Here is a 22,890-nt window from a genome sequence, read left to right as displayed (position 1 = left end):
CTGGGTTAGGAATCCCCTATACTTCCCCAGGCAGGCATCTAGCACTCAGGAGGGGGAAGATGGGGCTCTCGAGGCTGGGCCAGGGGACTGCTGCCTGCTGACACAGGCAATGGTGCAGGTGAAGAGGTAGGCTTATCTGCTGGAGCTGACCACCACTGCATTGTTTGTAAACTCTTGGAGATGGATTGAGTCAGTCTTTCATGTCTCCCCAAGGTAGCACCTTGGCTTGTAACAGCATTATAGACACGGCTGAGCACTGCTGGGTCCATAACTGGCTTGGTCATTCTGTCACAAGCAGTAGCAAAGTGGCCCAAAGTGCAATCATGAAGTGTAAAAAAATACAATACACTTTACTTAATTATGAGGAAAAAATACAAAACAACAACCAGGAGGTAAACTTGAGGAAAAACTGTAGAGCCTGGGAAACAAAAATAAACAGCAGGGAACACCAGAAAACATGAGTAACTAGAGAACATGAGCAACATGAAGGGCTGAGGACGTTCACACAAAGACCAAGCAGAGACATTAGGGAAACAGGGAACTTAAATATGGAGAGATTAAAAATGGAGAGACACAAGCAAACAATAAACCTAACAAGCTAGACACGTGCAAAATAAATAAGAACCACTAATACAATGATCAGAAATCATTGAGTTAATCAAAGAGTTAATTAAAACAAGGGACCAAAACACAAAGAAACAGGTGGCCTCAAACAGCCATCTGGTAGAAGCGTAACATAACATAAATACAAAAAATATTTCATTTGAATTTGACTATTTGACATTCCAGCTGGTTTTATGATCCCCAGAGCTATGTTGTCGGGAGTTTTATATGTCTCCCAGTAGGGTCCCCCAAGGTGAAAAGGTCTGGGGTGAGGACCCAGACAAACATGGTCCAATTGACCCCCTACTAATAGTAAAAAAATATATAGCTACGTTTACCCTTAGAAGAGTCCAGCTCCTCAAAAATGAAATATGGTATTCCACAAGGATCAGTACTAGGACCAGTACTTTTATCACTATATATGCTACCACTTGGCAATATAATCCGGAAACATGGCGTAGAGTTCCACTGTTATGCGGACGATACACAGATTTATATTTCAATGAAACCTGGTGAAGCACTGCCACTTTCACGATTAGAGGCCTGTATTGTAGATATTAAGTTTTGGATGCTTTCAAATTTTCTGCTCCTGAATTCAGATAAGACCGAAATGTTGGTTTTAGGTCTTATCTGAAGGTTTAGGTGAACATAATATGGTCGTTAAAGACCTTGGTGTCACTATTGATCCTGATCTATCCTTTGACACGCATATAAAAAACATATCCAGAATTGCCTTCTTTCAGTTACGCAACATAGCTAAAATCAGGCATTTCCTGTCAGTTGTGGATGCAGAAAAATTGATTCATGCTTTTGTTACGTCTAGGCTAGACTACAGTAATGACCTGTTATCGGGCTGCCCTAATAACTCATTAAAGAGTCTCCAGCTTGTGCAGAATTCAGCTGCTTGTATCTTGACCAGAACTAAGAAGTGTGAGCACATTACTCCAGTGCTAGCGTCGCTTCACTGGCTACCCATTAAGCATAGAATAGATTTCAAGGTTTTGCTCCTGACCTTTAAAGCTCTGCATGGACGTGCACCAGTGTACATAACCAACCTGCTCCTACCTTATCAGCCCACAAGGTCACTCCGTTCTCAAGACGCAGGCTACCTGGTAGTTCTAAGGATTTCCAAAAACCTAAAAGGTGATAGAGCTTTCTCCTACGGAGCCCCACTACTGTGGAACCAGCCTCCAAAATTTATAAAGGAGTCAGACTCAGTCTCAATATTTAAATCTAGATTAAAAACGCACCTCTATGCTCAGGCTTATAATCAGTTATAGTCTGGAGACAGGGTGGGATAAGTCTGTAGTCATAGAGCATTGTGGGTTGGCAATCCTTTCCTTACTGTCACCTGTCAATCAGCTGTGACCCGACTTTACATAGGCTGGCTCTTGATAGGCGGGTATGGTTGTGCCCCCCCTCATGACTGCATGGACTCTCCATCCCTGTCCTAGTAGATATGCAGCTATATATTACTCCTGGTGGGGTCCCCCCAATTCATACTACTGCTACTTTCTGTTCTATTGCAAATTCCCTAAAACCCGCTTCCCCATGCTGCCGGCGGGGCTCTTGCCCGAATATTCGAGAGTGCTTCGAGAGTCGTCTGGTTTCCCCCACCACTGCGGTCCAGCCCCTCTTTCGTCATTGCCTCCACCCTGCTCACATCTGTCGCCACCTGCTGCTCCCCATCACCGCCACCCGGCCCCACCCATCATCTGAGCCACATCATAAACCTGTAAAACTGACCGACATGTTGATAACCAGTCAGCACCCTGAGCCGACCAGAGGAGAATGGGTTTCTCCCTTGAGCCTGGTTCCTTCCAAGGTTTCTTCCCATCTGCCACAGGGAGTTTTTCCTTGCCACTGTTGCCTTAGGCTTGCTCCTGTGGGGGTTTAGGCCAGAGTTGTCTGTAAAGCGTATTGTGACAACTGCTGTAAAATACGCTATATAAATAAAATTTGATTGATTGATTTGACCCTGCCTGTAATAGGGTTACCAGGACCCATTCCTGGAGCCAGGACTGGGCGTGGTGTCTGCAGACCAACACCTGGTGGCCGGGCAAACCAGGTACCTTGGCTGGGCCGGGCGGGAGTGGGGATACTCACTCAGGTCCCCGGCTGGTGACTGCTCAGTTGGAGTTTACTGCAGTGAACGAGAGGATCGCCTCGATGTGACTGTGTGTGGCAGTTATTTACGCTTATGCGCCAAATAGCAGTTCATACTAATCAACCTTCTTGGAGAAGGTGGGAGGGGGTTCTGGAAAAGGCCCCACCTACTGACTCCATTGACTTTCTGGAAGCTTCAATGCTCATGTTGCCAATGACTGGGAAACTTGGAGGGGTGTGATTGGGAGGAACGGACTCTTTGATCTGAACCCGAGCGGTGTTCTTATTGGAATTCTGTTATGGTTTGTCCATAACGAACACCATGTTCGAACACAAGGATGTTCATAAGTGTACATGGTACCAGAACACCTTGGGCCAAAGGACGATGATCGACTTTGTAGTTGTTTCATCAGACCTTCAACCTTCTTTTTTGGACACTTGGGTGAAGAGAGGAGCAGAGCTGCCAACTGATCACCATCTGGTGGTGAGTTGGATCAGATGGCAGGGGAAGCTGCCAGACAGACCAGGTAGGCCCAAATGTGTAGTGAGGGCCTGCTGGGAATGCCTGGAAGAAGAGTCTGTCTGGAATGATTCCAACTCTCACCTCCGAGAGAGCTTTTCCTATATCTCGGGGGAGGTTGGGGACATGAAGTCTGAATGGACCCTGTTCAAGACCTCTATTGTGGAAGCGGCTGCTAGAGGTTGTGGTCAAAAGCTGGTCAGTGCATGTCCTGGCGGCAACCAGTGGATCCATTGGTGGAATCCAGTGGTGAGAGAGGCTGTCAAACTGAAGAAAGAGGCTTTCCAGGCCTGGTTGGCACTGGGAACCTCTGATTCAGCAGACAGGTACCAGCAGGTGAAAAAGGTCGCAGCTGTGGCAGAAGCAAAAGCCAGGGCATAGGAGGAGTTTGGAGAGGCCTTGGAGAAGGACTTTAAGTCAGCTTCGAAGTGGTTCTAGAAAACCATTCGGCACCTCAGGAGGGGGAAGCGAGACACCGTTCAGGGTTCAGGCTATTCTTAGCAGGAATGGTATAACTCTGATCTCAACTGGGGATATTGTCGAAAGGTGGAAGGAAAACTTTGAGGACCTCCTGGATCCGACAGACACATCCTCCTTTTTGGATGCTGAGCTGGAGTAATCTGGAGGTGGTCTGGGCTCGGGGAGGAGACTCAGGGGTAGACCTAGGACACGCTGGATGGATTATATCCAAAGGCTGGCCTGGGAGTGCCTGGGGTTCCACCGGGATGAGTTGGCGGAAGTCGTTAGGGAGAGGGACGTCTGGGCTGCTCTGCTTGCCCTTTTTCCACTGCGACCCTGACCTGGACTAAGCAGTTAGAGAATGGGTGGATGGATGGACATTCCAGCTAAGTTCAGTTATGCAGTCCAATGTTGACTATTTAGGCATTATACCTGTATGGACTTAACCACTTAGCGCAAAGCCCCTAGTGGCCGGCATGCCGAGATTACTAAACTCAGACATTCAGTGCTACTGCAACCAAAGTATAAGTTAAAAACAGAAACGCGTTATTTTAGTTTCATTAGTAGACCACACATGACAACTATGCCAAATACGGAATTTCGCAGGGCCACCATTGTCGCTCTGGTCGTTAATTTAACTGGCACCCCTCCCCTGCAGTCTGATCTGAAACTACACCCACCATCCATGACATAATGGACAATATTGTCTATCTTGGCATTCATAAAAATATTCTTTCACCACTCAAGAATCGTATTCTGTCATAGCAACAAGTTAAACCCGACAATAGCCCTAAAATATGCCAATACAGCAGTGAAAATGCTGCTCACTGAATAAATGATTTAAAAAATGATACCATGTCATTCTACAGTCAATATCTCGGACTAAAATATTGAATAAATACACAACCTTACCATTGGTTTTACGCATAGAGATGAACGGCTCTAGAGAGGGGCTTTAGCGTTTTTAATTTTGGTGGGTGGCGCGAATGCACCGGTTGGAAGACGAAGAAGAAGAAAGAAGAGACTGAGTGGTCATATATTGTCTTGGACAATCCGTTTGTGAAATATACGCGCATTTGTGATGCCTGGGTACCTTCCAAAATAGCTGTGCGTAATACCACACGTGTTGTTTACGGCGTTGTCGCCCTTTTTAGTACAGTCTGGCTTGATTGACAATTCATTTATCCAGTAGGTGAGAGTATAAGCTTTCTAACGCTGTATAACATGTCTAATTTTGATTTTAGAATAGCGTTTTATAGGTCAGCGTAATCAAAAGTTTTCTTATCATCGCATTCACTCGTGAGCAGCAAAAGGCGCTGCACCAAACAAAACGTGGTCAAAGATTTTTTGTAATTTCTTGGAAAATACTATTATTATTGAGGACTTCTGGGTATAGCTAAGCCATATGTTTGCTGATAGACCTAGCTTACATCATTTTCTGGAGCAAAACAGTAGAGAATAGAACCACATCATTGATTTACTGTCTCTGTCTCCATCTACTGAACATAGATAAGATTTCATCATTGCTATGTAAGTAGGCTATTACTGCTCAAAATACTTCGGTTATATACGTTATTTTTGAAATTGAGTGTCTTTAAATAGGTTAGTGGTATTATATAATGTGTATATTTCACACTGTAATGTAAGCGTTAGTTAGTCGTGTAATATTTTTTGTGAAGCATGTAACAGTGATGACCTGAGAGCTGGAACAATGCCAAAACGTGGTGGACGGTCATCCCATCCCCATACAAGAAAACATACGAGAGTACAGAGTTTTAGTGTTGTCTTCGTATGTTCCCAAATTTCTGTCATTTTAAGACGTTACCATAGCATTTAACATAACGTTTGTTTACGCTAAACCAGAAGTTCTGCACATATTTTGCGCAAGGCATCATGGGACTTTGGAATATTGTGGATATGTCATTCTAAAAAGGAAAAACAAAAATGGATACATTTGTCGTCAGAATACCAAAACCACCACCTGTTCAATCTCCTGCTAATCTAACTACTGACCATGAACACCGCACGGAGGATCGACTTGCTAACGTTAGGATCTGTAAACGAATTCATTTCGAGGAGTACTCTGCGGAGAAACACGTTTGCAATGTCAAAGTAACTCGGTAAAAGCAATCCCCTTTTATTGTGCCTAATGCTAAGGTCGGTCGCAATGTATTTTAGCTTATGTTTTTTTGTGTCTGACTACTACAGGGACACTGCAGGGTCAATTGTGGTGTGTGTTTTTTAATAAGACATGTGGTCTTTAAAAGTGGACATTTTGTGCAAGAATTGCAAAAAAAAAAAAAAAACACATCATTGTGATTTGCTGTGATTGATAAAACAAAGGCAGTAGGCTACATTTTCTTTAAAACGAGCGCCCCCAGTCATTTTAAAAAGTTGGCGCCTATGCTTCCAGAAGCTAATTCCAAGAGGGTGGTACGCTCCGGTACACCACAAAACAAATATTCATATTTACCCATTTTCTTTTTTTTCTCTTTTGGATAGCTTCTATGTACAAACTGTGTTCATAATGGATACTTAGATACAATCAAACTACTTGGTTTTACCTTGCTGTGTACTCTGGCCTGCACTCAGTTGTCAGGCTACTGTAAATAAGGCTTGTAAAACAGTAGGTAGGCTTCTGTAATTTGCATGTGCAAATTGAAGCTGTATGAAATGAGGCTCAGTTCACATTTCCCTGTGAAATTCCTGTGAATGTATGTATGAAGTATGAAGTGAGTAAACTCATGTCCTTCACTAACAGCCTCAAACGTAGTCACACATACACACGCGCGTATGTGATCAGGCAGTGTTCTGTACAATAATGGCTCTATTTTCCAAAATCAACATCGCATGAGGGCAGTCGATGACGCAGCGTGTGGCGGACTGGGCGTGGCTTGTGACTATTGGTATTTTCAGGACAAGAGGTGAGGGGTACAGAATTGGGCTGTTACTTTAAAAAAAAAATTAAGTTCAATGGAATCTCATAAATAAGAGAAATTCATTCAAATGTGTTGTAATTTTGGTCCATCAGAATTATAACATTGCCTAAACGTATATTAGGCCAGGCCATGCTTATTTGCACACTAATGATAGTCTATTACTTCTGTACTATTGCTTTTGCACCACCTCTACGCGACGTTCACCGAACGCATAGACTGCATTATGACATACCATCTACACGTTCAGTTAACCGCCTACAATACCGCCAGGCCATATGGATACAACCGCAGCTCAGCTGTGCTTACTGACCTGTCTTCTTCTTTAAAAGCACGGACACATTTCACCAAGAAAATTCACACCTTCATGCAGCTACATGATGGTGGCGCACTGCCAATGTTATTGACTGGGAAGCGCAAGGTCGGACGACTGAATCCCGCCTCGCCCTCAGGCAAATCTTAAAGTAACATTTTTTACACTTATATTGGCAAACTAATAATTGTCTATTGTTTTGAAATATTGCTTTTGCACTTATCAGAATCTTCAATTCATATGTTTACCAAAAGTCACTCATGGTCAGCCATATGTATGTAATGATGGTAAATGTAATGATTTTCTTAAAAAGTTACACCAGCTGACCACTGTGGCATTTCTACTAACTATATTTCTTAACTTTGCTACTGTAGAAAACTTTCTTATCAGCAAACACCATTTCTACATTCATGTTACCTCGCCCTGTTCTCTATCTACCCAAATACAAACAATTACTACGTATGAACTGTCTGCAACACCCCAGTAAAACATTACATTTAAAAACATGACTCATTCATAATTATAACTACTGGTACTGAATGTGAGAAGAGTACATTTACACAACAGTTTTCCTATGCAATTTCACGCGTTACTTCATCAACTATTTAAACAAGTCATTAGTAATACTGTCTGTTTTATATATCATACAATAAGGAAGCTCATCTCGCTCATGGTCACTTTATTTTCTTTGCACTATAGTCTGTGATCATGTCAGACTATACCTACATGCCCATTCTACTAAAAACCTATTGTTTCAACCACACAATTTCATCATTTATCCTCATTTCTGTTGTGCTACTGTTATTTTCCAATATGCAAAGATTTATGTAAAATATGCGTGTACTGCTGATCTCCACTGTCAAGTGTTCCGGTTCTACTACTTCCAATTCTCACGTAAGGTCAGTGATCTAGCTAAGAAAAACAGCGAAGAGAAGTCCTACCCACAGCTGAACGTATCAAAATGCCTTATAAACCTTAGGAACACTAAAAGTGCATCTAGGTGAAATAACAGAAAATGGAGCAGCACAGAAAGGTACACAAGTTGCGACCTAGGGAGCTCAAATTCTACGAGCTTGCTGATAATTTTGTCAATGAAGGCTCGTTGGATGGCCATAAAATCAGTGAGTACATACACTGGGGACATTTCTGTTGCTTTTCTGATGGTGCAAGCCTCTTCTATACTTACCCCACCGCACCCTTTGTCACAGCCGTTGTTTTAGATATATAGCAAAGTGAAAGTTCTAAACAGTACACATTGATCAGACTATACACATTCACACAAGGACAGCCATAATCCACAACCATTTTTAAAGGGTCACTTAACATTTTTACACCAAGGTTCGCTCCGCTGTTCATCACGAATCATGTCCTCAACTTGGCCCCCCTAAAACCTTGCTCTGCCTCCCAATCAAACCACTCTACATCCGGCACTGCCTACGCTGTGTGCGTGTTTGCATGTATGTATGTGTACGCATACTTCTCATAATCTACATTTATATGCATTACTGTTCTCATTTTCTTATAACAAACACTTTGCAAAAAGAAATGATATCTCATAAAAAACATGTTTTCAATGTACAAAAAAGCCAAGTCATAACAAACACTGCCAAGTGACTTGAAACCATTTAGAAAACATTGGGTGGCACTGCTTTGGAATACAGCTTCTTTAATTTTGGTGAGGCAAGATAGCCTATATTGTTTGTAGTACAGTAACTTGGCGTCATTTTGATGTCAATACTTTTAATGGCAGGCCTAGATTGAGCCAGTTTGAATTATACGAGTTATAGACAGTGCTTTGTACGTGTTAGCAACTTGCAATTTTTGTACGTTGAAAATGTGTTTTTTATGAGATCAGAAAGTAACACTAGTACAAAAGAAATATATTGTTTTCAGAATTTACGTCTAGCAAATGTAAAATTATCTGGAGAATACAACCATGTTTTATTAAGAAAATTTTAGGTTGTAATTTCTGTATTTACTAAAGCCCAGAATAATATTTATAGTGTCAAAGTTGCTTTCTGTTGATTTGTTATCTTTATTACGCTCGTTTTTTGGTTTGATATATTCATATTTTGCCTTGTGTTGTTGATTGGTGTTCATTCTATGAAGGTATAACAAACATTTGTTTCCCTTGAATTTATATCTACTGATAGTCACATCTCACAGATGTATCTGTATCGGGAAAAAATCCACCGATTAACCATATACAGTACTGTGCAAAAGTCTTAGGTACCCTAGATTTTTAAATATAATATATAGTATATATTTTGGCTTAGATGTTTATTTTTTGTTTTCTGCATTAGTGTGTCAGTAGAAAAGAGCAAATTTGAGATTTCCAAACATGAATTTTCTAAAAAATGAAATTTACAGATACATTTTTGAGTATAGGTTGAGTATTTCTGAGACCCGCCTCTAGTGGCTACAGGCTACAGCAATCCAGCGATGAGCGATAGGATTCCCAAGGCAAGCAAAGCGCAGTAGCACACTATGTTGTGCCAGCGGGCGGTCAGGAGTCAGGACAAGCAGAAAAAGTTGCCCACAATTACTTCGCGATGCAGCTAATTTGATTCAAGAGGCACTGAATTCCTCGCAAGTCTCTGCAGAATCATCTCCAGAATCATCTTTTGTAAATGCACTCTATTCACTCCAATTCTCCTGAGGTGCGTTCAAATTCAGCGAACAAGGCGAATGTTTGCAAACTATTTCAAACTTTTTTCCGTTAGCTTTGTGTTTGTGTTCGCCACAAACGTTCGCTGAATTTGAACACACCTCTGTTCAAGGTAATTTCAGAGGGCCCAAGCTAGCTTTTCAGTATGCGGAGCTAGCTTTTTCAGGCATCATCCTTATGCTAGCTCAGCCTGATGTTCCCACGCCCTATGTTCCTTCCTTCCTTGCTACATGTCAGAAATTCAAATGTGTTGCTTCTTTTATTCAACAGCACAGGTAGCACGGTTATTAGCACTATAGACATATACATATATATATAGCTCATGTCTATGATTAGCACCATATGGGGGCTCCAACAACACACCTCCAGTGAAGCCATGTTGAATTAGGCATGAACAATCGAATCAAGTCGATGCACTAATCAAAAAAACAGTACTCGCCAGAGCCTGCCCTCCCAACTTTGATGGGTGAAAGTGATGGTTTTCATTTCCAGCCTTATTTCATGTTGCACACGTAGTGTCATTGAAATAAATAAAAGTGGCGGTTTTAATTTCAAGTCTTATTTCTTGTCACGCGTAGCGTCATTGAAATAAATAAATAATTAAACAATTAAATATGTACGTACATTTCGTGCCACAATTAATTATTTATGCTCACATTTCATGATGTATTTATTTATTTCATGATGTATTTATTTCAGAAGAAGAAGATATACTTTATTGAACCCCGTGGGGTAATTTGTCCTCTGCACCCATCCTAGTTACTTAGGAGCAGTGGGCAGCTGCCTCTCTTGTGCTGTGCCCGGGGACCAACTCCAGTTCTGAGGCAAGTGCCTTGGTCAAGGGCACCTGCAGGAGCACACCTAACATGCATGTCTTTGAGTGTAGGAGGAAACCAGAGTAAACCCACTCAAACACGGGGAGAACATGCAAACTCCGCACAGAAAGGCCCCATGCCGAGATTCGAACCCATGACCTTCTTGCTGTGAGGCGACAGTGCTAACCACTATTCCACCGTGTCCGCCCATTTAGGACAAAATTAAATATTCCTCCATAGGTGGGCTTCAAGAGACTAATGGCTAAGGCAGAACCCAGATACACCCTAAAGACTGAGAAATATTTCAGGGCAGAGTTAATACACCAAATGTACTCGAAAGTGGTCAGCAAGGTAAAACAACTGGGCACTGTCGAGAATGCTGGGAGCAGCATTGCTTTTACTACAGATTGCTGGTCTGGGACCACTGAAGCCCTGATGAGCTTGACAGCTCATGTTATCGATAAATATTGGAAGAGATTGTATTAAATGTGAAGGCCATGGCAGGTTCCCATACAGGGGAATACATTGAACAGATGTTTATGCTTATGCTGGAGGAGTGGGGGATTGAAGCAGAGCGTGTTCTGTTGGTGCTCAGAGACAGTGGGGCCAACATGGTGAAGGGCATGAGGTTGGTGGAGATACCCAACCTCAGCTGCTGCGCTCACATTCTGCAGTTGGTTATCAGGGATGGCCTCAGCTCCCAGAGTTGCACCAGCAACTACTGGAAGCACCACAGCACCAGCAACAATTACTGAGGAGGGGGAGCCAAAAAGGCCTAGGGTGGAGGAGGCACAATCCAGCAGTCTTGTGGACAGTCTCTATGACACCATGCTACAATCAGAGAGTCACCCGGAAGTGCCTGAAGATATGGATGAGGATCTGAGTCGCTATCTAAGAGAGCCTGTAATTAACAGAGGAAATGGCAACCCTCTGGAGTGGTGGAGTCAAAACAGTGGTCGCTTCAAGAAGCTATCTCTGCTCACCACCCTCATCTGTGCCAAATGAGAGTGTTTTCAGAACTATTGGCAACATTTATGACAACAAAAGAATGTCACTCTCAGGAGAAAATGCAGAGAAGCTGTGCTTCCTGCACTACAACCTGCTTCTGTTAAATTGGCAGTATTGAAGTTGACCATTAACCTCAAGCCTGTGACCAGTGTGTGAAGTGAAGAAATGTACACCTACTTCGTTCTAAAAGAACATGCATAATATTTAATTTCATTTTTGTTTTATTTTAAGGTCAGATGACATACTATTTTTCTAATGCAGAACTTACTTACTGTTTTCTGTTTGAGAACATCTTTGAACCAAAGAGACAGTGGCCAGTGTGTAATAAGAATTTATACCTTGTTATAAAATAATATGCATATATTATTTCAATTAGTTTTACTTTACTTTCAAAGGTTAGGTGACCTACTACGTTTTATGTATGATGTTATATAATGTTAAATTAATAAAGTTTATTGTTGTAAGTAAAACAAATCCTGCCTCCAGTGCAATTTTTTAATAATTGCTCTATAATTCCCAATGTGACTGATGATTTCTGGGATATGTCTGATTTACATTATTAAAAATATTGGCAGATTTATCGGAAATTGGGAAATTTTAACCCCTCTTTATCGACATCGGTATCGGACCTAAAATCCCATATCGGTCGGGCCCTACTCCTGGCACAGCTACTAAAACCGATGCTTTTTAAATACCATCATACCTGAAATTGAAAAATGAAAAAGTACAGAGTTCTTCAGACAAATCATGGATCACTTCAGGGATTAAACATCTGATTCAGCTGAGATGACAGGCCTTTAAGGCAGGGAAATCTTGTGCTCTTTCAAAGTTTTATGAAAACAAGGTTCAGAAGTAAGTTTATACAGCAAAGAAACATTATTTCAATTCAAGAGTGCAAGGCAGGGGTGCCCAATACATCGATTGCAGAGGCCATGCTGGTAGACTATGTCATTTAAAAAAATTCTTGCCGTTTTCATCCAATTTCCCCATGGCATCTGCCTGACACATTTTGCTATAGCTTTTCATTATGTGGATCACACAACATCAGATATTATGGGCATTACTCAGATTGGCAAAACCTTACTTGTGGCATTGCACAGGGAACTATACTGGGTCCAATCGTTGTCCTCGCACTTATAAACAGTGCTCCTTTATAACTTTAAGAACCATTGGAAGTATGTGGATGACATGACTTTAGCTCATTCATGGACATCAAAAATACCTTGTGACCTCCAATTGATCCTGAGTTACCTGATCACCTGGGTGGTCGAACACACGATGAAGCTTAATGTTAGTGCAACAAGGATTGCTAACATGAAGCAGCAGCCCACCTTACCGACTCTGACAATAGATAATGATGTCCTGACACCATGTAATACCATTAAGATCCTCTGTATCATTATCCAGAACAACTTAAAATGGAACTTGAAAGTAGATTGTATGATCTCCACTGCCAATAGATGGATATTTTAACTAATTCTGATTTACACTGGCTATGTGCGTCCTATATTGGAATATGTGAAAACTCAAAAAAATGTAGTGACGAATTGCAAACTGTCCATGATTTGTCCACAAAATATTAAAATATGTCCAAATAACATGACAACTTAGCAAATGGGGAGACATTAGACAAAGAAAAACACCTACTGCAACTATGTTTTCTTGTGGGAAAAAATTATTGACTTCATATTTTGATCAAATTGGAACCATTGAACTATTGTACAATGGAATGGGTGGCTGAAAGACCTATTGGAGTCAACCACACTGGCGCTGGTGAGCAACGTCTCTCAACGTGACCAGGAAGTAAGCTTCAAAAACTAAGCCTGGTTTTGGCCACTTGAGCACAAACCACCTTTTCACTTTAGGGTGAGAAGCTTACATGGGAACTTAAGACTACAGTGGCCATTTCAGCCATAAGCTGCTTGATGATTTGTTTTAGGAGGTGTATTACTCCTGTTATACACAGGGCTCTCTGAGGACCATAATTATGCAGGCATCGAAGAGGACATGAAGAACATGCAAGAATGAACACTTTCCCATGATGTTCTAAAAATAAACCCCCCGCCCTTCAAACATCAGTCTATTTTCCTCTCTGTGGCACTCGCTTCCTCTTAAGCTGATGGAACCTGGAGATGAAAGCATGTCACGTTCTCTTATGTAATACTGTTTACAGACGTTACCTACCCTGCCTCCCTCTCAGTCTTTTTTCTCACCAACAAATGTTGCACATAGTTTGACAGCAAAGGTGCTGAAAATATATTCCCTGCTGTAAATGATTCCTTTAATATCTTGATGTAAAAAATGAGATATCCATTCAAACAGAAACAGTGCTCTGCTGTTTATGCATAGGCTAAAATGATTGCTAAGCCATTTGAAAAATTTAGAGGTCTGGTGAAAAGCTGAAACAACTCAAGAGGGAGTGTACAGTCAGTTTTGTGTGTGTGTGTGTGTATGAGTTTATGTGTGAGTGTGTCTGAGGAGAGGTTTGGGTCTCTGTGTGCAAATGTGTTTGAATGTTGTGAATACTTCAGCATGGAGTTGGAGGTCCATGGAGGCCTCCTGAAGTTTGGCCATAACTTGCCCCTTGTGGAAACTTTAGAGGAATTTTCATATGTGATGAAGGATTTAAGAGACTTGATCTAATAAAGACCCACAGGCCATTAGAAGGGGGGGAGGGGGGGGGGTTGGATGGTGTTGGGTGTTTCTGCATGGGTTGTGTGTTCGGATATATTTAGGTTGAAACATTCAGAGGGAACATTGCTGCACTAAATCAGAAGCCTCTTTTAACTCAATTCACAGTCTGGTGCATGCCCTTTGAACATATGTCAACTTGCTGTATGAGTGTTCAAGACACTAGCAATGACAATAAAAAACAATGGGTCTGGTCATATTGTGTGGAATTCTTAACCCTTTTCATGAAATCCACTGGACCAATTATACAAGAGTGAAATGTTCTAAAATTGATTGGTAGACAGCACCTAATTAAACTTTGATGGAGTTCTAGGCTGTAATGCAAGTAACAAATTTTGTGTGTTCATTCTGAACTATAAATGAAAGGGATTAACTGAATTAACAATTAAATGAATATAAGTTTTTATATTGTGCCAATACTTGGTCTCAGGTTGTAATCAGTAATAAGAAATAGTTCCAACAAAAATCAGATTAAACCATAACTGTTGAAGAATATGTGAGTAATATACACATACAAGGCCCTATTTTAACAGTGAAGGCACAATCGTCAATCGCGAGCCATAACTGAAGCTGCTGCAAGTGTAAAACGGACTGGTTCAGTATGAATAAATGAACTATTGGTGTTATGGGGTTTGGTTTCATTATTGCCCCATTTCGTTCCCTTTAAAAACAGTGCATTAGCACCACAACCAACTGCTAATTTCACTATGGCTGAAGTGCAAGTTATGAGAGGGTCAATTTTGAGCCTCTCAGCGAACCATTACTCATTACTATCAAATCAATGAATGGAACAAACATCAAGGAAGTTTATGACTTCAAATATCTTGGTTCCTACGTTGCAGACAGCAGAAAGTATTTTCTTTCCAGAAAGGGACAAGTATGGAATGCCTGTAACAAACTCCTCCGAATCTGGCAGTCTGATATCGCTACTGCTACCAAGATCTCTTTCTTCAGGGCCTGTGTCAAGAGCATCCTGTTATATGGTGCTGAGACATGGACTATGAATAAGGAGCTACAAGATTGTCTGGCGGCACATACACAAGGCTCCTTATGCATGTTAAGAATATCTGGAAAAATCATCCAAGAAAAGAACAGATCTATTGTGAACTGCCTCCAATAACAACTATTGTAGCACATCTTCGCTAATCACTGCTATTGTGCAAAGGATCAAATAATATCTGATATCTTTCTATGGTGGCTTCCCCAATCAATCAGAGGAAATGGGCCTCATACATTTCCTGACACAATCTCCAGGGACACAGGACTCACGTTCCAAGAACTGGGAGCAGCAATGACCGATAAGACCCGGTGGAAAAGCGTGGCATCTGAGATCTTGACGGCAGTCGAAGGATGATGATGACTTCAAAACAAAGGGGAGAATAAATTATTTTAATTTTCATGGTTATTTCCCCATCATACAAAATATATATATGGTTGAGGCCAAAAGTTTGCATACACCTTAGCTAAAGACATTCAAACTCAATTTTTCACAACTCCACACATTTCATGTTATCATACATTTCCTGTGTTAACTCAATTAGGGTATCTACTTTATTTCCATGAGGGGTAATTTCAAAATAATAGCTAAGAGACAGATTTATTTCAGCTTTTATGTACTATTTCAGATTTTTAGTGGGTCATAAGTTAACATACACTTCGTTATTATTTGCTGGCATTGCCTTTTAATTGCTTAACTTGAATCAAACGCTTGGGGTAGCCTTCCACAAGCTTCTCACAATACTTTGCCCATTCCTTCTGACAAAACTGGTGTAAATATTAGCATGACGCCAAGGCAGGATTCAATCCTCTGACGCTGCGATTGTACAGCAACAACGTTAGCAGTCAGCCACCGAGGAAGTAAAATCCATGTGGCCTGGCTATATTGTTGCCTGCTAGAAAACGTTCACATTGAAAGCAAATGTAGCCGGTTAACTGAATAATACACTGTAAACGTTCGGTGAAAGACCGGGCACGATTTGGTGCAGAGGGATTCAGATGAATTATACAGTTGCAAAAGCAATAGTTGAAAAGTAATAGACAATTGTGAGTGAGCAAATAAGCGTAAGAAACGAGAAATTTGGGGAGACTCAGACGGGATATGATCCTTTGCCTGAGTGGTCCGCAACCGTAGCAGTGAGCTACGAACTTACTAGCTGTCCTACTACCTACTAAAGCTTACTAGCTGTCTTGACTGGAAATTTTCTTGGGCAAAATGATATGTCCATTTAGCATGTATGTGACATTTTGTTTGTCTGGTGTAGGTAAATGTCCAATACAGTGCCTTCGGTAAGTATTCAGACCCCTTCCACATTTTGTTACATTATAGCCTTATTCTAAAATTGATTAAATTAATTCTTATTCTCATCAATCTACTCATAATACCCCATAATGACAAAGCAAAAGCAGGTTTTTAGAAATTTTTGCAAATGAATAATAAATTTATGAAAAATAAAAAAATGAAATATCACATTTGCATAAGTATTCAGACCTTTTGCTATGACACTCAAAATTGAGCTCAGATGTATCCTGTTTCTATTGATCATAATTGAGATGTTTCTACAACTTGACTGAGTCTACCGGCCGTCAATTAAATTGATTGGACATGATTTTGAAAGGCACACACCTGTCTATATCAGGTCCCACAGTGCATGTCAGAGCAAAGACCAAGCCATGAAGTGAAAGGAATTGTCTGTAGACCTCCGAGACAGGATTGTGTCGAGGTACAGATCTGGCGAAGGGTACAAAAAAATTTCTGCAGCATTGAAGGTCTTGAAGAACACAGTGGCCTCCATCATTCTTAAATGGAAGAAGTTTGCAACCACCAGGACTCTTCCTAGAGCTGGCTGCCCGGCCAAACTGAGAAATCGGGGGAGAAGAGCTTTGGTCAGGGAGGTGACCAAGAACCTGATAGCCACTCTGACAGAGCTCCAGAGTTCCTCTGTAGTGATGGGAGAACCTTCCAGAAGGACAACCATCTCTGCAGCACTCCACCAATCAGGCCTTCATGGTAGAGTGGCCAGATGTATGTATGTATGTACCATTTATTGTAAAGCGTCTTTGAGACCATGAAAAGCACTATATAAAATTAATTTATTATTATTAGATGGAAGCCACTCCTCAGTAAAAGGCACATGACAGCCCATTTGGAGTTTGCCAAAAGGCACCTAAAGGACTCTGAGACTATGAGAAACAAGATTCTCTGGTCTGATGAAACCAAGATTGAACTTTTTGGCCACAATCCCAAGCGTCCCGTTCGGAGGAAACCAGGCACCACTCATCACCTGGAAAATACCATCATTATGTTGCATGGTGGTGGCACAATCATACTTTGGGGATGTTTTTCAGTGGCAGGAACTATAGACTAGTCGGGAGGATTGAGGGAAAGATGAACAGAGCAAAGTACAGAGAGATATATGATGAAAATCTGAGCCAGAGTGTTCAGGACCTCAGACTGGGGCGAAGGTTCACCTTCCAACAGGACAACGACCATAAACACACAGCCAAGACAATGCAGGAGTGGCTTTGGGACAAGTCTGTGAATGTCCTTGAGTGGCCCAGCCAGAGCCCGGACTTGAACCCGATCAAACATCTCTGGAGAGAACTGGAAATAGCTGTGCAATGCTCCCCATCCAACCTGACAGAGCTTCAGAGGATCTGCAGAGAAGAATGGAAGAAATACCCCAAATACAGGTGTGCCAAGCTTGTAGCGTCATACCCAAGAAGACTCGAGGCTGTAATGGCTGCCAAAGGTGCCTCAAAGTACTGAGTAAATGGTCTGAATACTTATGTAAATGTGATATTTCAGTTTTTTATTTTTAATTAATTGGAAAATGTCTAAAACCTTTTTTCGCTTTGTCATTATGGGGTATTGTGTATGGATTGATGAGAATAAAAATTTAATTTAATCCATTTTATAATAAGGCTGTAACGTAACAAAATGTGGAAAAAGTGAAGGGGTCTGAATACTTTCGGAAGGCACTATGTCTCTCATACATTTATATGCATTATTATTATCCAATACAATACAAAAAGAAATGCTATCTGAGCAAGAGCATGCGTTACAAAAATGTACAAAAATGCGAAGTTACTCTTGCATACAAAGCACTGTCTGTATGTCATTCATTCAAACTTATAAGATCTAGGACTGCTAGTAAAAGTATTGATTTCAAAATGAGGCCAAGTTACAACAAACAATATTGGCTTTTGGCACACACAAATTAAACAAGCTTTATTCCAAAGCAATGCTACCCAATGTTTTCTAAATTATTACAAATAACTTCGCCCTGTATTTTTTCATCTTACCATTTCAAGAGAATGTGGTCATTCAAACTTTATGTGTCACATTACAATCAGCTGAACGAGTCACAGAACTTAGGTTTCATGATGTAGAACATATAATATATTCTTGGTGAAATGGAAGCTGCCCTGTCACCTTCACTGATGTGTTACTTTGAATGAAGCAACTTTGTTGTGATTACAAGGTTGTTAACAGCCTCTAATGACTTCCCTTGTTTCAGAAACCTAATCTATCCATGTTGTTTTCCAAATTTAACAAGTTGTAGGTAGAACCTGCTGGTCCTTTGGCATCTCCTTGAAAAATCAAAAATTTAGAAACTGCAAATCATTAATTGTACATATGAAAGAATTTTAGAAAACAGCTTTTCTTACAAAATGATCTAGCTAAAATAGCCATATGTGCATCTGACTGCTTGCCCTTGCTCTAGAAATGGCTCTTGGTGCAGAGGGTGCAGGCTCCAACATAAACAGCACTGGTTGACAGTGTAGCTCTGTAGCTTCTGGCAGGAATCTTACAAGAAAGCACACCTCTCCATGTCTGGCAGGTATTTCCCAGGTCTGTCATACCATAGTCCAAGGCTAATATCATGGAAATTTGTTGTTTTTTTCTATGTCCACATTGAAGAATTGCAGGTATAATCTCCTATGGCAACAGGAGAGGCTGGCATAGGCCTCCACGAATGAGTGTAATATCCAGGCCTGGCCACGTTATAAGCACTGTCAAATGTTTTACAGAACTTGTCAATTTATATGATTCTTCCATACTGCACTAACCATAAAACAGTTTTTCATCAGAAGCTTTAGATTTTTTTGTAACTTCACATTTTCATGGGCAGTCTGTATTTAGTGAAGGACACTGTTTTGGATACAATTATTGTAACAGGATGATTGGAGCCCGATAACATTCTGATTTATCATGACTCTATTTAATTAAGCCGAAGTAATCTTGTTCTGCTTGTCCACCAAATGTATTTGATTTGTGTTCTTTATGCGTTATTGGTATTCTGAGGCACAGTGGAGAGAATATTTCTAAACTTTTTAGGTGGTTTAGGCATTCTCTGAGGTAGGATTGTGGGTCAACCATTTGTTGACACACATACTCATTTAACACTTGAGCTGACATTATAGCTTTACTGAAAGCAGTAGTGTTCCTTCTATTGACAGGGAAGTGAGGATTAAGTTAAAGACACTGTGCAGTCAAAATCATGATTTTAAAATGCTTATATTATGACCAAAGACTATAAGGTTACTTACACATTGATGTTAAACGTATTTCATACATGTACATAACGAATTAGATATTTTTTCCAAAAAACTATACAATGCTCGAAATTGCCGCCTGGTGGAGTATTTGGTATTGGTGGTTTTAAGACCAAATTCGTGAAGTTACGAATGTTTCTAATTTGCATTGACCAATGTGCGGTGGCCAAAACACTCACCCAGTATGAATATTTATGTAGTGTGTGCTCCCAAGTTCAAAGCTATGATCAAATTCTCAAATACATATTGCGTGGGTCTGCTGCTAACATTAACTATCCAGTTCAACAATGCCTTGTTGTGTGATTAAAGATTGCAGAGATGGGAATGCATCTTTTCACGCCTTGCCAAAAGATCCAAGTCTCCGAAAGGTCTGGAGCGATTGTATAGAAAAACAAGTTAGTGCACAGTTAGAAATATCAAAGGTGACAAGATTGTGCAGTGCACATTTTACCCCTGATTCATTCTACAATTATGAACAGAAGAGGATGGATTTTGCCAAGACAGCGTTTCTAGAGCCAGATGCTGTGCCAACTATCAATCAAGATCAAGATAAGGTTTGTTTGTCTTTTTACTTTAGGTGTTTTACGCATGCTACCTAGCTCAATGTGCATGAAACACAACGTAGCTAACTAACCCAACCAGGGAATCCTAGATATTTTTGTAATTCAATTTTATTGAATGAATTACCCCCCGCATACATGGTAAACATATAAGTGAAAAAGAAGGTCTTTAATTGTGGATATGGAGTCTCTCCACATTTTCATTGTGCCAGGTCTGGCACCATTGACCCTAGCCGATGATGTCTCCTGGTATACAATGTCCAAAAAAGACTGCAACCAGTGTTTGACAGATAAATGGTGAGGTGGGAGCCAACGCTGGACAATGATTTTTTTAGCAGCAGTCATCCCAGCTAGCCATTCCTTTCCAGAGAGCATACATCTAGTTACATCATTTAAAAGTAACAGGACAGGATCCAAAGGTAGAGGTTTTCCGATAATAAAAGAGGTGATATCAACTATCTGAGCCCAAAATCTCTGCACCTCAGGACAATCCCATAAGACATGCATCAAAGTACCAATTGTTCCTGGAGTACAATATGTGCACCAGGGGTGAGGTGCTAAACCCATAAGATGTCTTTTCCGTGGAGTCATGTAGACTCTGTGGCAGATTTTGAAATGAATGAATTGGTTATTGGGGTTCTTTGATACACCGGGGATACTTTTCCATACCGTGACCCAATTTATTGTCCCACCCCTTTGCTCTAGGTCTTTTTCCCATAATTTTGAGCCAGGGAAGAGCACAGTGGAATATGTCACTAGATGTGTATAAATGTACGAGGCTTTGCCTTTGGGTTCCGCCCCCACAATTCAATCTACTACTGGGTGGCAAATCGGATCTGTGCCCCAGGGGACTTTATATACCTTCAGTGAAGATCTCAGTCTCAAGTAGAAGAAAAAAGAGTTTCTTGGGATCCCGAATCGAGACACTAGGTCCTGGAACACAAGAATAGAATCATGACCAGCAATATCCTCCAGCACTTGTATACCCTTTTGTGCCCATGCGTTTAGAGTGAATGGTCTGCCGCCTGTTAAGAGATTTAAATTGTTCCAAATGGGTGAATGTTTATACCAACTTTTTTTAAGACCCAGAAATCTTTCCACAGCCACAAAAGTTTGTAGAACATATGCTATTAGGACACCATAACATAAAGCACTTTTTTTTGGCTAAGACCTGCAAATAGAAAATCTTGTAACCTAATTGGCTGAATTATATTTAATTCTATTTCTTTCCAAGGAGGACCCATGCCGGGGCTTAACCAATGCTTTAATGTACGTAGCACAAAGGCCCAGTGATATAATTTGAAGTTGGGGCAATCCCAACCACCTTGAATTTTTTTGCGCTGCAAAGTAGACCATTTTATACGGGGGCGCTTGCCATTCAAATTTCTTTAACATGGAGTCGAGCCTTGACCAGTAGTTTATCGGGGGAGGTAGTGGCAACATAGAACTAATAAAATTGATGCGGGGAAGAATATTCATTTTAATACAGGCAATCCGAGCAGGAACTGATGATGGAAGTGGCATCCATCTGTTTATATCACACTCTACTTTATTGAGAATTTTTGCATAGTTGTTTCTCACAATTAAGGTTATAGATGGGTATATGTCAATGCCTAAATATAGGTCACTTCTCGAACGACTGGAATGCAAAGTGGGATATTAACTCTTTTTGCCTTTGCATTAAGTAGCATCAGAGCTGATTTGGATTGGTTAATCTTAAACCCTGATAGTAAACCAAGGAATCCTAGATAGCTTTGATGCTATCGATAATCTAATTAAGCCTTTGCTTAATACGACCAGTTAACGTTAAAGTTTCTGAACGTTGATATAGATTATATTACAAATCATAATGTTAGCCGTCCTAACCTCACTTTACTTTGCTGTCGATAATGTTTAGCCCGAATGGACGCTTACCGGTAAGCATCCGTTCGGGCTAGAGATGTTCTGCTATTAATCGAATCAAGCCTACAAACTATAACGTAGCTGGCAAGTGTAACATTACTTTATTCTCCAGACTCTTATAACGTTACTGCCGCAAAAAAAAAAACAATCAATGTGCTAACCTAGGTTATCCATGGTCCATTTGTAGGCAAGTGTGGGCTCATACATAGACGGATGTGGCACAGGTAAGAACTGCGCTTGTAACCGAAGGTCGTGTTGATTCGTAAGACCTGCGTGTACTTGAGCAGTACTAACCTGCATTGCTTCAGTATATATCCACGTATAATGATACATGTAAAGTGCTATGTAAAGGAAGTCCCTGATAAACGCGCAATCTTAATGTAATGTAATGTAACATATATGACTCAATAGTTCTAATGCTGTTATTGCTGTACTCCTTATCCATTATTACGGTCGTATGATAACTAGCTTTAACAACTGACATTACGTGGAGTGAGCGCTGATCCAGGTCAGTGGGAGTGAGGGGCCCGGGCTGTCAATCAAAAGTGAATGCATAAATAATTAGGACAGAACTGACATGCCCAGGCAGTCTTGAGTCTGCTATATAAGAAAATTCAGGTTTTACATCAAAGCAGGTTTTTTTATCTTTTCAAAGTCTAATAAGTAGAAAAAATACATATATATTGTCATTTAGTAACTAAAGGAACAATTTAAATGTAAGAAAAGGGAGGCTGCACAGGGACTTAAAATGTG

At 40.7% G+C, this 22,890-nt stretch overlaps 1 protein-coding gene and 2 long non-coding RNA genes across 7 annotated transcripts in view; 2 read left to right on the top strand and 1 right to left on the bottom strand.

Moving 5' to 3' along the window:
* Positions 1 to 2,579, top strand: part of LOC135255017 (uncharacterized) — a 49,771-nt gene extending 47,192 nt beyond the window's left edge. Inside the window, exon 2 of the long non-coding RNA XR_010330038.1 lies at positions 1,065 to 2,579. This is a non-coding gene — a long non-coding RNA (uncharacterized LOC135255017). The remainder of the gene's footprint in view (positions 1 to 1,064) is intronic.
* kcnc1a (potassium voltage-gated channel, Shaw-related subfamily, member 1a) overlaps positions 1 to 22,890 on the top strand; it is a 301,862-nt gene that overhangs the window by 114,334 nt on the left and 164,638 nt on the right. The window lies entirely within an intron of this gene.
* The window catches only part of LOC135255014 (uncharacterized), a 51,035-nt gene that overhangs the window by 12,983 nt on the left and 15,162 nt on the right, over positions 1 to 22,890 (bottom strand). For both annotated transcript variants that reach the window (XR_010330034.1, XR_010330035.1), the window contains exon 3: positions 15,389 to 15,479. This is a non-coding gene — a long non-coding RNA (uncharacterized LOC135255014). The remainder of the gene's footprint in view (positions 1 to 15,388; positions 15,480 to 22,890) is intronic.

Source organism: Anguilla rostrata, chromosome 5, assembly GCF_018555375.3.
Source record: "Anguilla rostrata isolate EN2019 chromosome 5, ASM1855537v3, whole genome shotgun sequence".
In the NCBI taxonomy this organism is placed as follows: domain Eukaryota; kingdom Metazoa; phylum Chordata; class Actinopteri; order Anguilliformes; family Anguillidae; genus Anguilla; species Anguilla rostrata.
This window is presented reverse-complemented; position numbering and strand designations above follow the sequence as displayed.